Source organism: Notolepis coatsorum (assembly GCF_963971535.1).
Source record: "Notolepis coatsorum genome assembly, contig: SCAFFOLD_676, whole genome shotgun sequence".
Lineage (NCBI taxonomy): Eukaryota > Metazoa > Chordata > Actinopteri > Aulopiformes > Paralepididae > Notolepis > Notolepis coatsorum.
Genome location: NW_028170657.1, coordinates 74629 through 93023, shown reverse-complemented (window position 1 = coordinate 93023; position 18395 = coordinate 74629). Strand labels below are relative to the sequence as shown.

The following is an 18395-nucleotide window of genomic DNA, read 5'->3' as shown; positions in this document are numbered from 1 at the left end:
TTTACCAATACAATACCTTATAAAAAGTGAACACTGGAGGATAATCAACCATTGTTTCAGTGCATTTAGGAGTTTGTTGGTAACATTCACAGTATAGGATTATGGTAATTTACCAAGACAATACCTTATAAAAAGTGAACACTGTGATGATAACCAACCATTGTTTCAGTGCATTTAGGAGTTTGTTGGTAACATTCACAGTATAGGATTATGGTAATTTACCAAGACAATACCTTATAAAAAGTGAACACTGGAGGATAATCAACCATTGTTTCAGTGCATTTAGGAGTTTGTTGGTAACATTCACAGTATAGGATTATGGTAATTTACCAAGACAATACCTTATAAAAAGTGAACACTGGAGGATAATCAACCATTGTTTCAGTGCATTTAGGAGTTTGTTGGTAACATTCACAGTATAGGATTATGGTAATTTACCAATACAATACCTTATAAAAAGTGAACACTGGAGGATAATCAACCATTGTTTCAGTGCATTTAGGAGTTTGTTGGTAACATTCACAGTATAGGATTATGGTAATTTACCAAGACAATACCTTATAAAAAGTGAACACTGGCTGATGATAACCAACCATTGTGTCAGTGCATTTAGGAGTTTGTTGGTAACATTCACAGTATAGGATTATGGTAATTTACAAAGACAATACCTTATAAAAAGTGAACACTGGAGGATAACCAACCATTGTTTCAGTGCATTTAGGAGTTTGTTGGTAACATTCACAGTATAGGATTATGGTAATTTACCAAGACAATACCTTATAAAAAGTGAACACTGGAGGATAATCAACCATTGTTTCAGTGCATTTAGGAGTTTGTTGGTAACATTCACAGTATAGGATTATGGTAATTTACCAAGACAATACCTTATAAAAAGTGAACACTGGAGGATAATCAACCATTGTTTCAGTGCATTTAGGAGTTTGTTGGTAACATTCACAGTATAGGATTATGGTAATTTACCAAGACAATACCTTATAAAAAGTGAACACTGTGATGATAACCAACCATTGTTTCAGTGCATTTAGGAGTTTGTTGGTAACATTCACAGTATAGGATTATGGTAATTTACCAAGACAATACCTTATAAAAAGTGAACACTGTGATGATAACCAACCATTGTTTCAGTGCATTTAGGAGTTTGTTGGTAACATTCACAGTATAGGATTATGGTAATTTACCAAGACAATACCTTATAAAAAGTGAACACTGTGATGATAACCAACCATTGTTTCAGTGCATTTAGGAGTTTGTTGGTAACATTCACAGTATAGGATTATGGTAATTTACCAAGACAATACCTTATAAAAAGTGAACACTGGCTGATGATAACCAACCATTGTGTCAGTGCATTTAGGAGTTTGTTGGTAACATTCACAGTATAGGATTATGGTAATTTACAAAGACAATACCTTATAAAAAGTGAACACTGGAGGATAACCAACCATTGTTTCAGTGCATTTAGAAGTTTGCTGGTAACATTCACGTCACATGAACTACAGGGCATATCTTACTTGGTCTCTCGCATCGATGACTGCATTGTCCATTGATAAATGGATGAAGCGCCAGATGATCTGTGGACCAAAAAATATCCAATACATGCTTCCAAAGTATATAAATAATAGGCCAATGGACTGCATTAGAAAAGTGTGGTATGTTACCTACAGTATATACTTTTTTAAACTGGGTGACTGTCAGCAACCATTGGTTCTGTGCAAACGGTAAAAATGAGGGGGGAAAAAGATAAATAAAAAAAAACTATATACACACACAATGCAAATTATGAATGGAGTCGATACAGCTAGATCGCTAACATAACGTCTCATCTGCAAGTGGTCCAAACATGCCTATGCAATATCGACAACCGTGGCCCAAATACATGTGTTCAACGCATTTGTCTTGTACAGAAAACAGTGCAACTACCCATACACTATACTATACTATACTATACTACAATATACTATACTATACTATACTACACTATACTATACTACACTCAGCTAGCTATACTATGTACCGGTACACATGGTTCTGTCTGTATCACACAATGATGGATTATTTAGAAGTAATCTGTACTTCTGTGTGCCGGATTATTTAGAAGTAGTCTGTACTTCTGTATGACAACTAATAAAGAAACTATTTAGAGAAATCCCTCTTTGTGTGGTACAGAGCGAAGCATTTGTCACGATGCAGGGGGACTTTGCACGATGTGCAAAAATATCTGGTCTCACTCCTGATGCCACGCCTACTGCAGACACGACATTTCCTACACGGTAGCTTTCTCTTCGGGGTGGCTTTGTATGCAACCATTACATGCTTCACAAAGCCACCCACTAATCTGCTCTGCGGGTCCCCCAGTGGGGCCCTAGGGTCGACACGCCCCACCTGCTCAGCCCCTGCCTCCTCCTCATCCCCACCCCCTGCCTCCTCCCCTGCCTCCTCCCCTGCCTCCGCCTCCGCCTCCATCTCCGCTGTCACCCCAGGAATCTTCTTCTCCTTACCGTCTGTGTAGGTCCGCGCCACAGCCCTGGTGAACCGGAAGAGGTTGGAGTAATGCCCTTGTGGGTGCTTTTTTTTGTACAAGACAAACGCGTTGAAGATACATATTTGGATCAGATACATCACAAACTTTTTGGTCCACTTTCCAGTCTTACGTGTAACCGGATAGTACGATATATTTTGATCCAGCTGATCGACGCCGTTCATGAATTTATTGTACTCCAGGATTGATGTTGGCTTGAGCATCTCCACCCTCAGCGCTTTGCCCTTCTTCTGCTTCTTCCACACCATCGCCTTTTCCATAGTGTCCTCGTGGAAGCTGCTGATGGTCTTCACGATTCTCTTATCGCGCCATGCCACGATCAGGACCTCCTTGTTGTTGACCGCAATGCGCTCCCCCACACCGATGTCACGTTTGGTAATGTTCTTGATGATGGCTGGCTCGCCCCGGTGCTTCCTGAGGGTACCACAGACGTCGGTCCTCAACTGTCGGAGCCTGGCTGACATACGTACCGAGTTGTAGAAGTTGTCCATGTAGAGCGTATAGCCGGCCCCAGACAGACGTCCAAGCAGACCGACGACCGTGTCCCCCAGGAGCGAGCCTTCCCGACAATATGGCTTAAATGAAAAGCAATATCCTGTGCGTGATTCGCACAGGAAGTAGGACTTGATGCCATAGCGGGTGGGCTTGTTGGGGTTGTAGACCCGGAAGGTCAGGCGGCCTCGCCATGCCATCACCCCCTCGTCAATGGCGAGCTCGCGTTCAGGCTGGTACAGCTCCTTGCACCTCGTGTTTACATGGTCGACTACAGGGCGTACTTTGCACAATTTGTCTCTAACCTCCAGGGAAGTATTGTCCGCAAAGTGGAGGAATCGCCAGATCAATTGGAACCTGTTGCGTGGCATGGTATCAGAGTAGTACGGTGTGTACATCATGTCGTCAGTGGTCCACATCTGGTCCACGCGAGGCTTCCGCAGGACACTGCTAAGGAAATGGAGTCCGAGGAACTTCTTCAGCTCCTTCAATGTGAGGGGCTTCCAAAGCAGTGCCCTGCTACTGGTTAGCGTGGGGTCCAGCCGGGCAATGGACTGCTCAGCGTAGAGGTTGGACTGGGCAACAATAGAGTTCAGAAAAGCATCTGTCAGGAACAGATCCATCCATTTCGCAGGCCGGTAAGATCTGAGTGCCTTGGCGTCCTGGAGCAACCCCGGTTGGGCTGTGAAGGGGATCCTTTGAGGCACCCAGCCCTCACGAGACCAGGCATTCTCCTCTTCCTGACGGATCGCAGCCCTGCTCTTCGCTCCTCCACGACCTGTCAATTATACAAATATACTATAACACCCCTACTGTAGACATTCATATGCCACGTAGTTACAAACTGTGTGAGTGAATGAGTGAGTGTGTGTGGGGTTCAGATGTCAGAGCTGGACGTGGTGTGGGGGTCAGAGGTCAGAGCTGGAAGTGGTGTGCAGAGTGAGGCCAACTTACCGCTCTTAGATGTGCGTTTCCGCCCTGCAACAGGTTCCGGCATGTCCAGACTAGCATCCAGTTCTAGAATCACATGATGTAATACATTACACTAGGGCAACGCATTGTCATTGTATTTACCACCATCACCACCAGACCAGGCCCTGCAGCAGCCAGTCACCACCAGGCCCAGGCCCTGCAGCAGCCAGTCACCACCAGGCCCAGGCCCTGCAGCAGCCAGTCACCACCAGGCCCAGGCTCTAGCAGCAGCCAGTCACCACCAGGCCCAGGCTCTAGCAGCAGCCAGCTACCACCAGGCCCAGGCTCTAGCAGCAGCCAGTCACCACCATGTACAATTACCTGCAGGAGTAGAATGTGATCCTATGTCGTTGCCAGTCTCAGCGTCACTATCTGCAGGGTCTGCGCCAGAATCTGAATTGGATTAAATTCATTCAGTAAGTAAGTCTCACAAAACACAATAGTAATACATTTACACATACATAAATGTAGTTAGTACATACCCAAGCATGTTGGTGTATTGGCCCCGGATTCGGTTTCGGAGTGTTCTGCTGTGTGAACACAAAATAAATCAGCGGCCATCAAAGCATGTACATGTGTGTGTGTTGTAATCAATGGAATTTTACATATGCTACACAACCATGCATTTAAATATAGGCCTCGCCATGTGTCCATGCCATTGTGTATGTGTGTGCTGTAATCAATGGAATTTGCATATAGAGGCCTCACCATGTACTGCGAAGTTCAAAGGTGTTGGAGAGGATGCATGTCTTTTGATCTTGTGTGTGTGTGTGTGTACACACACTGCACACACACACACACACATACACACACACATCAAATGGCATGGGGTGAGGCATCTACACACACACACACACACACATCCATGTAACTAAATGTAGTGGCCTGTACATGCCTACTATATCCTATATCATTCAACTATCGATTTGAACATGCACAAAACAATATTCACATTGCAACATACCAATTACCACGTCGACCACCACCACCACGTCGTATCATGCCCAGCATGCAACTATTATCACTTACATGATAGCTACACACTTCAAAGAGCCACTTCAAAGGGCGTGCACATGCACACACACACACACACACGCACACAAGACAACCTAACTGTAGCACATGGTAGCGTGGCCTGTACTGCATGCCTACTATATCCTATATCATTCAACTATCGATTTGAACATGCACAAAACAATATTCACATTGCAACATACCAATTACCACGTCGACCACCACCACCACGTCGTATCATGCCCAGCATGCAACTATTATCACTTACATGATAGCTACACACTTCAAAGAGCCACTTCAAAGGGCGTGCACATGCACACACACACACACACACACGCACACAAGACAACCTAACTGTAGCACATGGTAGCGTGGCCTGTACTGCATGCCTACTATATCCTATATCATTCAACTATTGATTTGAACATGCACAAAACAATATTCACATTGCAACATACCAATTACCACGTCGACCACCACCACCACGTCGTATCATGCCCAGCATGCAACTATTATCACTTACATGATAGCTACACACTTCAAAGAGCCACTTCAAAGGGCGTGCACATGCACACACACACACACACACGCACACAAGACAACCTAACTGTAGCACATGGTCGCGTGGCCTGTACTCTACATCCCTACTATATCCTATATCATTCAACTATCGATTTGAACATGCACAAAACAATATTCACATTGCATTAGTAAACATGACGTACCGTTGCCCCGTCGACCACCACCGTGTCCGACTCCCACGTCTGAATCGTGCGATGAATCAGACTCATACCTCCGACCCAAGCCGAGATCATCGTCAGATGATTCCGGAGCTAGAATATAATAAATGCATATCAGCGTTAGGTTTGGCAAACTAACGTTACATAGTCACAGAATAAGCGGTAGGTAAATCATCAAATACACGTTTCACACACACACAATCACATGCATATCGCCGGCGTTGGTTTGTCGAACTAACGTTACATAGACAGTCACAGTATGTAAATCATCAAATACACGTTTCACACACACACACAATCACATGCATATCGCCGTTGGTTTGTCGAACTAACGTTACATAGTCACAGTATGTAAATCATCAAATACACGTTTCACACACACACATATATATATATATATATATAAGACCGTGTAATTACCTGGTGGTTCCCAATCGGCGCTCCCATCAGATTCGTGGGCGGTCGAATCGCTGTCCCCTGACTCGCATGAAGAAGCTATGACCACAGCGGCAGCCTTCCTCTTCCTCGAACTGCGTCGGGTAGAGCCGCTCCCGGTCCCGGGGAGAGACGCGTTACTGGGCCCAGCAACGGTCTCACGGCTCTCTCCGATCGGAGCTACCAAAGACGTTGGTGCTGTTGGTGCTGCTGCTGCTTGAACAACCGCGGGTCCAAACGCCAGCTTCGTCTGAACAAAGCGACCCGCCGCCGGATTGTCCCCTCGCTTTCCTACACTACGTCTCTTCATACTGATCTAAATGAAACTACTAACTGATCAAACTACTATTACTACTACTGAAATATACTACCTAGACTACACACTAATCCCTCGAATAGTACTACTACTTAGCACGACTAAGTACTTTCTAAAGCACAGCTGAAACCTTACAATTAGTCTGATACTACCACTATACTGTATAACACTATAAATATAGACTATAGGCTGATCTCAATTCAAATCTCTCTCTCAATCTCTCTCTCTCTCTCTCTATCGCTCTATCTATCTCTCTCTCTCTCTCTCCTCCAAAACCTCGTATATTCTGGGATCGCGCTAACGTTTTATACCTGTGGTTACATTGGCCAGGTATGCTGGCCAATCAAATGCCAGATTCATTGTGGGGTACAATATTCCCCCTATTGTGATAGTGTTAGAAAATAGGGGGACACTGCCACCTAGTGAAATTTGAGAGGAAATGCAGTTTCCGGTTAAAATTTTCTTCCAAAAGCTCGGCGGTGAAGTTCAGACGGGGAAAATCGAAAAAAGATGTAAACAGATCAAAGACGCTGTACAGCGTCCTCGGCACCTTGAGCATGGCCGGGAAAGACGCTGTAAAGCGTTTCCCGGCACCCAAAGTGTTAATAAACTTTTCAATCAATCAATCAAACTATACACTGTAAGGCACTGTAAGGCTCCGGATCTGCCTCACTTCCAGTGATGAAGCTAAGCTATGCTAACGGAGCGTCTGTTCCCAAAGCTAAATGCACGCACAGAGACAAAAAAGGTATGTATCTTCTTGTCTAACTCCAGGGAAGATGTTAAATAAGCTAATTTCCCAAAATGTTGGAGTTCCCCTTTAACATTAGATTAGAGAAGTTTCTGTGTGACTGAAATGGCTTTGCTTTGATTTCTGACATGTACCCGTCAGCCCCAATAACTCGGCTTCCAGTATCTGTATGGATCCCTAGATGAGACACACCAGCCTGTTGTCGCCCTTTCTCCGAGACATTTATATTCCAATAAACATATGTTCAGGATGCATGTGGGTGTGTGCGCCAATTAGTGGTTGGAACGATATTGGCCGGTTTAAAAAAAAAAAAAATGGTTTTTTTATCCACTTTTTCTCCCATTTTTCTATATTTTTCTCCCATCCCAATTTCGTATCATCCAATTCAACCCTCCCCTGTCACTAACGCTGTTTCTTGCCTCCCACAAGCCGGCTGCAATGTGGACTAAGTCATACATAGCACAAGTCCCCTCCGGTACTTGAGGTAACGGCAGTCGCATCTTTTCACCTGCGCAGCTCGATCTCTCAGTGGCGAGGAGTAACGCGTGGGAGGCTCACGCTGCCCCCGACACTTCCTGATTCTACTGCGCAGGCGCACCAACCGACCTGTAGGAGTCGCTGTCCACAACGCCCGATCCCCACCCATCAGTTTCCCACCCCCTAATACGGCCAATGTGTATTAGTACGGACGACCAGCTAAACTGAAAGCAAATGTGGAGCGCTGGGCTCGAACAGGCGAGCCCAGCGTCTCCAGATTTCTTGTTGAGCGCCTTGCCCACTACGCCACGTAGCCGCCCTTTTAATAAAAATAATCTGTATCGATCATTACAATCTTTCACAGTTCTCAATTTTAATGCTAGACCAAAAATTATCATTTTGAAACTAGAGATCCATTGATACTAGGGATGCTCGATATTGGCTTTTTTACCGATAACGATATACCGATATTGTCCAATATATAATAATAGCGGTAGGCCGATAATATCGGACATCATTTCTATAGAAATGTAATTTATTTTTTTTTATCTTTTTTTGAAAACCGATACAGATATTTTCCGATATCACATTTTAATGCCGATATCGTCCGATAACATCGGTAGGCCGATACTATCTATCGGACATCCCTAATTGATACCAATAACTTGATGCTTGCTTACCAGTAAAGGGGCTAAACATGGCTCCAGATTTCACCAATATTAGAAAAAATATTACAATATTTGAAAAGGTTAGCTAATGTGTTGTCTGGCAAAATGTAAGCTAACGCCATGATTATTCAGGATACTATTAGAAAGTGCAAATATACATTTGTTGCATTTTATGATCAGCAATATATCGGCCGTTGGAAAAACCCATATCGACCACTAGTCCCAACCTGCAACCCCCCCCTCTCTCAGCCCCAGTGTTGGTGGCGTGGCCGTGCATGTGCGCCTCACAGCAGCAGTGCAGTGATCTGCTGTGCTGTCGTGCTCTTCCCCCGCGGTACGGCGGGTGCGCACTGTGAGATGATGTCACAAATCCTCTACCGGGGCCAGGGCTTTCTAATTACACCTGCTCGCACAATATTAACCATCTGTTAACTACTCTCCCTCTGTTAGGATAACGACGTCACGGGACTGATCATAAACACCCTTCTGCGTTTATGAATTTATATAGATAGTACACAGTGTCATGTTTTGTTGTATGTTGTATATTTAATAAAGCACCTGAGGACCGACCTGGGACGTAGATCCTCCTTCTTTGTTTTGTTTGTTTATCAACCCTGTTGTTGAGCTCCTCTACAGACTGACATGTCCTGTTCTCACTTTATTCTTTCCACTAAAATGCCTCAATATGTAGCTGCAGCTGCTGCTGTGTGTACATGTTCCACTGGCTTAACCTGACCTCTCTCTCTCTCTCTCTCTCTCTCTCTCTCTCTCTCTACAGAGGACAGACCCTCAGCTCCTGGCCCAGTTCTACTATGCCGACGAGGAGTTGAACCAGGTGGCCACGGAGCTGGACAGTCTGGACGGCAGGAAGGACCCTCAGAGGTGCACCCTGCTGGTCAACCAGTTCCGCTCCTGTCAGGTCAGAGGCCACCATAAACTACTCACTGGGTCATTGAGACTGTAGGGCTCTCTGGACTAAGGATGTTCTCTTAACACTTTACTGTATGCAGGGCAGGCACAGTAATCATATCGAGGAACTGTTGACTAACCGCCAATTACACACATCTCAGACCTGTAGGGAAGTGGCTTCTACTTCTACAATGACACATTTCACTCTCAAATCTCCATTGTCCACCTGCTCATCTCTAATTCCAAATCCAGTGAAATCGTTAACACATCGTTCCTCGTAAGTTCCCAGGATTCCTAGGATTAGTTTGTATGATTTTCTTGACCTACCAGCAGCAAATAATTCTATGTAGTTGCCAAATCTGTCAAATAGCTTTTGCCAATGAATGTTGTCGTGCAAATTACCTCCACAATACATATTTGTGAATATGTGGATGCCAGAGAGGTGTGAATATCTTTCCAGTAAGAAATTTAAATAAAAGAAACGCACACCCAAATGGGTACCTGGCAAGTGTATGAGTATGTCGACATGGTTTATTATTTAGCTTTATTTTCTTTATTTTCTGTATAATTTATTTAATTTATTTTTCTCTTTTGGGGTGTTGTCACTGTAGTCTTGATGTTTGTGGTCTATGGGTGTGTGTTGTCTTTCAAGACCGACCCGTGTTGATTTAAATGTCACATGTCAATACTTTTTGTTGTCTTGATGTCCTGTCAAAAAGAAAAAAATTATAAAAAAGAAAACGCACACCCAAAAAGGTGCAGGTTTGTAAGACTAGAAAAAAAGAATGTGAAGACGGCACACTTCTTTCTTGCAGTTACATTTGTATTGTACTATGTTAGTATCACCAACCGGTTTCGGCTTCCGTCTTCATCAGGGTGTAAACTCAGGCCCTGTTTAGACGGAAACGCTAGCAGGTGAATCCGCAAAAATTTGCCTTTTGTTTATACGGCAACAGCGTTTTTACGGGGTGAAACCGCAAAAAAGTGAGACCACCTTCCAGGGTGGAATTCCTAGAAACGATAAACCTTCACGCTCTCATCTAAACTGTCAAACCGCATAAAACGATGACGAAAGGGTTGTCAAGGCTCTCGTCGCGCGTACTGCTTACATCACAGGCATGCGCCAGTAGCGTAAACAAAGCATGTCTGATTCTATCCATGGCGATCACCTGAAGGCTATATTGGCAGTACTTTTAAATACACAAGAATCTGTCCCGCGGCTATCGCAACTATTAGTGACTGGACCCACTGTCTGTGAGTGACTCTGCTTTGGTCCAATCACATTCCCCCACCCACAGTCTGCGAATCAGAGGCAGAGTAGGGCCGGTTTTCACAGCACGTCATGTGACATATGCGCCAATCGTGTGACAGCGGGGCTCCGTCGTCTCGAGTCGTTACAGCCTCGTATGCACGCAGAATTCCATCCCAAAACGCTAGTCTAAACGCAAAATTAAAAGTGAGACCACAAGACGACTTTTGCGGTTTCTGTTCAGACTCTGTCTAAACGTAGCCTGTCAAGGCAGCGTAGATAATATTCACAGACACCTGTGTGCAATTAACATTCAGCACATGTCCAATCAGGAGCCGCAAAAGACATTCCAGTCCAGCTACCTGCCTACCTAACAATGTGCCATATCAACTACATGTCAACAGTAAACCATTACAATAGGTATGTTGCAGTTGACAGCAGTTGCAGTTAGACAGTTGCTACGGCATTCCGAGAGGATCACTCTGGTTGACTGTGTGTTTTTGGGTTAAAAGATGGTCTGGAAGTAGGGCTGGATCGGACGGTATGGTCTAAAATGTATATCACGGTATAATTTGAAGCATAGACGGTAACGGTATATATCGCGGTATATTAATTTATCTTAAAATGGCTAACGTTAGCCCGTTCCTGCGCTAAAGCAAGTCTCCTCTCAGCCTCCTTAGCCAAATTGAAATGCCCAAACTATATGACAAGGTCCGTGAGCAAGTGGAGAAAAACTCAGTACAATTAAACACTATGCAACGACCACTGCAAACGTTGAGTGAATCGTCAAGTAACGTTAACGTCATTGCTTCTGCTGTGACTAGCTGCTCTAGTCTACCGGTCACAAGGTATGAAGGTATAATCAAAATCCATACCGTAGCGCAAATTCATACTGTTTATACCATATACCGTTTATACCGTCCACCCCTATCTGTCTTGTTGTGTGAAGAGAAAATTTCACGAAAAACTCCTACCCTTTTTTCTTCATGCTTTCCTCTGTTTTTGAAGATTTGTTTGCGCTTTAAGTGTTCTTTCTAAGATGACGACTGGCATCCGTAACTCCCCGCCCACTTCACATTCTTCATATACTTCCTATGTATACAAGGAAACATGGACATCTTAGGAGGTAAATGACACCCCTGCTGGTGCATGGTATTATGCAAGGCATGCACATGCCTCGATTCTTTTTAATTAATTTCCGGCATGAGGATGATTGAACCATTGACATTTAACTGTGCCGTTGTACCGAGGGTGATTGAACCATTGGCATTTAACTGTGCCGTTGCACTGAGCACAAGATCCACATTACTAGTTTCCATCATGTAGTGGAGCAAGTACTTTTGAGCGGAGAATGCTGGAGACATATACTCTAAGCGAACCAATTGTTCCCATAAATGACATCCCCTACTTTTGGAGGATTAGCGTAGATGTGTTTTATTTTTTTCATCTGCTGTTTGAAAAAAACGAAAACATCCACACTAAATCCTCCCAAAAGTAGATTTCAAAACGGGGATGTCATTTAGGGCAACAATTGGTTCGCTCAAGAGTGGCTGAGCACAATACGATGCAAAACCCCTGTAGCAACACCACGCTGTAGCAAACCGGCATGTTGGATCTCTTATTTAAACACACTTGCACCATCTGGCTTGTATATTTCATTTGATCTTAGACCGTTCTTATGATCTAAAGTAAACAATGAATCCTCCAGTTTATTTCTCATTCCTTTAGAAACTCCTGTGTATATACACATGTTAATAGATGTGATATGAAGAGGTCATGATGATGTACTGGACTATGAAAATAATGGATCTAAAAAATTTATTTAACACTTTGAGTGCCAACGACGAGAATTCTCGTTATTTCATGCCAACCGTTCAGTGCCAACGACGAGAAATCTCGTTATTAATCGTTATTTTTTTATTCGCGATTTCCATTCATTTTTCATCAATCTAGCCTCACGTTACCACTGGGACTCTCTCTTGAGCTCGAACAGGGAAAATACCGCCCCTATCGTCTCCCGGATGGTAATGCACCCTTTGGATTGGACTGAATGAAAACGCATGGGGAAAAGAAAATCCGGAATCTACATTTGACTTGTCAGGCATGTAATCCGAGCCGATTGCAGTCTTTGTGGTCCCTCAGAACAGCGTGGAATATGTGTTTCAAGCACCCAGCATTGGATCAATAAACGCGATCGATATTTGGAATGGCGATCAGGAATTGGAATAATCTTTTTGGAGAACATCTGATCTGAGGTAAGGAATCTATTTTACCAGTCTGGGGTAATCAAGCTTTTTTCACAGATATCAACGTGTCCCCTCTGTGTGTGTGTGTGTGTGCGCTGATCAGGAAATAAGATAATCGATTTTTCAGCCCGCTTCTCTAGTGTGCATAAGTACACATATACTATCGATAATCTAGCGTTTATTTGAAAACGATTCATAAATAGGCCGAAAAATGACAACGTTTTTTGTGTATTCCAGTAAAGGGCGATTCCTGCAGAATCAAAAAAAATTATGGAAATTTCCAAAAACGAGCGTTTTTCAAAATGGATCAAACGGAAATGTACCGATGAAAAAAACAATCTGTTTCGACAATGTTGACTGCAAGCAAGTCATTGATAAGCGACGGGCGTATTAGACACATAGCCATAATTTAAGATATAGTTTATGTGTTCGCAAATGTGCTCGCCCTCTCATTGAATAGAGCATTGGCACTCAAGCGCTAAATCGTGCACCCCCTGCTGGCACTCGAAGTGTTAATATCCATCTTTGGCTGTTTTTCGTGATTCATTAACTCAATCAGCGGCAGAGGGTGGTTAATGTGTGGTTAAAAGTCCAGCATTCTAAAGTATAGGAATATGTGGCAGTGTTTGCAGGGCTATAACTATATTATAGCTATGGATACAATACTATTGCCCATTTGACATCGAGTATCTATCGTTCAATATGTGGAAAAAAATAAATTCGTCCATACATTCCCGTTAATATATACCGGTAAGTATGGTTTTAGAGCGGTCTAGGGTAATTCATGGGAGGCTGGTAATAGCCCCCAACGTGCATTATATTAAATGCATTGGTGTTCCGTCCCTACACATGCTACAATTATAAAATCAAATGCATATGATGGGTATTATGTTCCATCATGAATGCATGAAAGGGTGGGGGGGGCGGGTAGTTTTTTGATGCTTTGATCGTCACCAACGGAATACGTTATGGACTAGCGTTACACACATACGCTCGGATCGCAATGAAGGCATGCTTTGATCAACGCAAGATTGGTATCATATAGCCCTTACCTTGACTAGGATGTGCCCCAAAAAGAATATTCCAATTATCTGATCGCGAGTCCCAGTATTGGTGTTGATCGTGTCGCCAACATAATCCGCCATACATCATCCATCTGGAGCATTTGACGCTCCTCAAGCCGATCGGGACAACCGCTCCCCTTGCCCGACATGGAAAAGTCCGCCCGGACCCATATAATCGACGCACAGCCCAAGATACAGAGTTTTAAAGGGTGCTCGATACCGCCGCCTGGTAGGATGCGGCCGGTATTGCAATTTTGGGATCTCAGACTCATTCCCTATGATAACACCAGGCTCCCTGATGGATAATGAATGGAAATATCGAATAAAAGAAATAACAATGAAAACCCAAGTTTTCTCGGGTTTGGTGCTCAAGCGTCGGCGAGTTAACCCGACTTTATTCGGGTATGGCGTCCATCGAGTTAAGATGTTTATTTTGACAGTCTGAGTTTACACCGTGATGAAGGCAGAGGTCGACACATGTGGGTGATACTAACACAGAGAGAAGAAGTGTGTGTGGTTTTTCAAAAAAACATGAAAACCTATTCCTTAACCACTGATCAGGTGATTCATTGATTGAGAAGGGCCCTATTTTACTTCTAATCTAAAAATCTATTTGATCAAAGATTATCTTACTCTGTTATTATAGCATGCTCAGAAGTAGTCCCTCATGTCAACTTAAGTGACTGTGACTAAAACCGGTTCAGAATTACATTAAAGGTCAGGTTTGACTAGAATCTGGTTCAGGAATTCCTGTTTGTTTTGACATTCATTGCACGTCGTCGCGTATCTTATTACCTAATTTGGACCGCAGTTTGACCTGGAAGTAGGTGGGGTCAAGGTAGTGTCACTAGCACGTTGCTAAATGTTGATTGGCCACATCAAGCAGATTGGCTCTGATAAGGTGGTGAGATAAGGAGACTTTAATAGGAAGCGAGTCAATCGACCAGCAGATGCTTGTTTTGATATCACTTGGCTGTGTGTGCTATGTAGGTAAATAACACTTGGCTGTGTGCTATGCTATGTAGTAAATTAGTAAATGGATACATTAGCAACTTATTTGGAAGACTCACTTCAGAGCCACTGTTGTTAGGTAATGAGAAATCAAAGGGTATTAAGTGGCACCCCAAAAATAAAATCCTCAGGATGGGAGAATTGTGGGAAATCCCAAGTTTCCCTCACTGCAATTGTTCTGAGCCATCAGTCAACAAACTGCAGAGTGGAGTGCAGTAAAAGATGCTGAGTTAGAGGCTTCTGGAATTGAACATGCGGCTGCTGTTGTTGTTTTTGTTTGCGGAGGCGTAGCGTGCAATTCCAGGTCGTTCTCTGGTCGGGGCGAGGAGCTGACTGGGATGAGGGGCTGTGTGGATGAGTGATGGCTGCCGCGCTGCGTCACGCTGGGAGCGCCGGTTGGGGTGGAGGTCACAAGTGGACCCGGTGGGCCTCGACCCCCCCCCACTGCCTGGGCCCACAGGGGAGGGTCGATTTAATAAGGTCATCACTTGATCCCCAACTGCTTCATTCTACCTCCTCTCTTCTTCCACGCTCTCGCTCTCTCTTCCCAAGCTGTCTTTCCCCTTCATCCTTCCAAACTCTTCCAAATGTTTCTTCTTTGTTTTGCTTTTCTTTTTTGTTCACTCACTCCCTCCACCTCCTCCCTCCCCTTTCTCCCTGCTGAGTTTTCGTATTTGCGTCATTATCGCCTCAAATTGACCAAGCTGTGAAGTGCTGTGTTGGTTTTGCGTTTATAAAGTCGTGCTTCACAACCCCCCCGCCCAGTCTTTCAGCTGACGACAGAGCTTTTTCAACGATTGCAAATTAACCACTTTTGTTGTGGGGGGGGCACCATCCACACATCTCTCCCTTTAGGACAGTAAGTGTGCCGTGGAGAGGCTGCTGCAGCTTCTCCCCGTCGTTATTTCACTCACCTGGCTGGATTTAGGTGAACGCTGAACTTCTATTTAGCAGTTTCCCCCCCAAGTTGCATTTAAATAGTGTGGAAAGAGTGTAGTGTGATTTTTGGGAAGAAAAATCACAGATTCTTTTTTTTACTGATTGGTATCAGACTATCAGGTATATTAAGCCTAATCCGAATTCTGAGCCTTTTTGGTTCAGAAATAAATGAAAACCATTAAGGGAAAGGTGTGATGCAGGCGAGGCATCTGTCTCCGTCCTCCATTTAGGCAGTGGAAGGGGAGGTTATGCCACACACACGCACGCACGCACGCACGCACGCACGCACGCACACACACACACACACACACACACACACACACACACATACACAGATACAGAGTCAAAAGGGAGAGATGGAAAGCAGAGAAGCACGGAATCAGCTGTGTTTGGGTACATACTACATGCATTACGTGCGTGCGTTCATTCTTGCCTGTTATACGAGGGGATTGTCCGCCAGTAATCTTTGTGGTTTCTTATGAGCTGATGAAGCCAAAACTGGACTTGAGAGATTCAGGCTATGCCTACCTGTAGTTTTCACATTAAGCTAAAATCACTTTTGGTTGGTAAAAACAGGTACAATGGGTTTAACTAAATGAATCCAGAAAAAATAACTGAATTTGAGAATAAAACTCCCCAAAATAAAATTTGAGAAAAGATCAAACCTCACGAGGCCCTACCTACATTGGATTGGGTTTAATAACTTGGCCTTTAAGTGTGCAGCTGTATTATCTCCTTTCAAATCCTCCAGCTGAGCCTTATTTTCTGGGAAAGCTCGACAAACGCTCGGTGCTGCCACCACTGGTCGCCAATAAAACACATTCGTATCACTGTTAACCTGTCAGGTCAAGGTGCTGATCTTATTGGCGACCAGTGGTGGTGGCAGCACCGAGAATTCGTGACTAGAGGATTTAAAAGGAGACTTCAGAGAGAAAAGGGTATTGTATTATATTTCAGCAGCGGCTCGTGTTTTCACCCCATCAGCCTTTGTCGAGACTCTGGGCTTTCTGTTGATCCCTTCGAAAACATAATGCAAACTTGCAATAATTAGTTATGGGAAACAGTCACTTTTCATGTATCTTTATAGCTCCAAACTGTATTTCTAGGACTCCAATTTTCTAGTTTATTTATTCTGTTACACCAATATAAACATTTGCACTTTTCTGAAATTCTAATTTCCCTCTCACTCTCTCAACTTCATACTGCACAGTGTAAGCAGCTTGTTTGTTACCTGCATGCTTCAACAATGCCCCACAGAATAATGGTGTAAAGCCGTTCACTTGAACCTGCCACTGCTGCCATCAGCTCCTATTCATGTCTTATGAGGGTGCACTGCCACGCTGCTCTTATCATCTGGGCATTGCTTCTCCCACAGCATAGGCCTTCTGGAACAAAAATAAATGTGTGTTTGCATGTGCATGTATATGCGTGCGTGTTTCAGATGGAAAGATTGTGGTAGATTGCATATATAGAGAGATGGAGACGGGGAGGGTGAGAGATTGACCGTGAAATGAGGGTATAAGATAAAGGTGAAGACTAGAAGGTGAGCCAGTATTTTTGTGTTGCGCCAAAGTCATTCTTCCAGGCTAACGTGAAACTGATAGCGAGTGAAGGTATTGCCAGTGTGTCCTATCCACCTTGCTTAGAGGAGGAAGGCGGAGGACAGAACTAGGGCTGACCTTCGATTTTTTTTTTGGGGAATTCGAACCTTCGGGGCCGAGATTCGATTTCAATTCGAAGCTTCGAGATAAAAATTTCTTAACAAATTTAAAAATCTTTTTCTTTTAAATCTTTTTTGAAATTTTCTAGATTTTTTTTTAATGTTGTGGGACTTGTACAGCACTTTGTTCAACTTTGTCAGTGCTGTAAAGTTTAAACCTTTTAAAATCTTAGACAAATTAAACACTTTGCTTTCATGAAATATTGTAAGCCGTCATTTGAGGCTTTATAAAAGCAGCACAATGAACACAAATCTGTCAGTGCCGAGTCCGACCTCATCTTAAATAACAAACACCATTGCTTGTTGTAGTTAACAAAATGAGGCAGAGTTGATTGTGCAAAAAATATATAACTTTTTTTATATACCGGTATTCAAATTTTATTTTCATATTCGAATCCCATGCCCATCGAACGAAGCTTCGAAGTATTTAAGACAGCCCTAGACAGAACACATCCGAGGCTCGAGACAGACGTTCGTACATACCTATAGACTGTCCCACTGCCATAAAGGAGTTGGTAATTGAACCCTTGCACTGAAGAACCATATAAATCAGTTTTGTATGAACAGCCCATGTATTTGCACTTGTGAAGTTAATCCCAAGGGGATCAATAAAGGAATCGTTTATCTTATTTGATCTTTAATCTAAATTATCTGGGAGTGTGACTATGATATAGCGCTAGAAACGACTCGACCTCTACCGTCTAACTATGAGTGAATGCAACACCGACACTCGACACATCATCTTTAGATAATAAAGTTGGAAAACATTGTTCCTCTGAAAACCTAAATTGGAATTCTTCATCTGAGGTACTCTATTAAAGAACCAGTAATA

At 43.5% G+C, this 18395-nt stretch overlaps 1 protein-coding gene across 2 annotated transcripts in view; it reads left to right on the top strand.

Annotated features, from left to right (window-relative positions):
• Positions 1 to 9209: 9209 nt before the first annotated feature.
• The window catches only part of LOC311248474 (lateral signaling target protein 2 homolog), a gene marked incomplete at its 3' end in the record, with an annotated part of 47820 nt that continues 38634 nt past the window's right edge, over positions 9210 to 18395 (top strand). For both annotated transcript variants that reach the window (XM_084339350.1, XM_084339349.1), the window contains exon 1: positions 9210 to 9344. The remainder of the gene's footprint in view (positions 9345 to 18395) is intronic.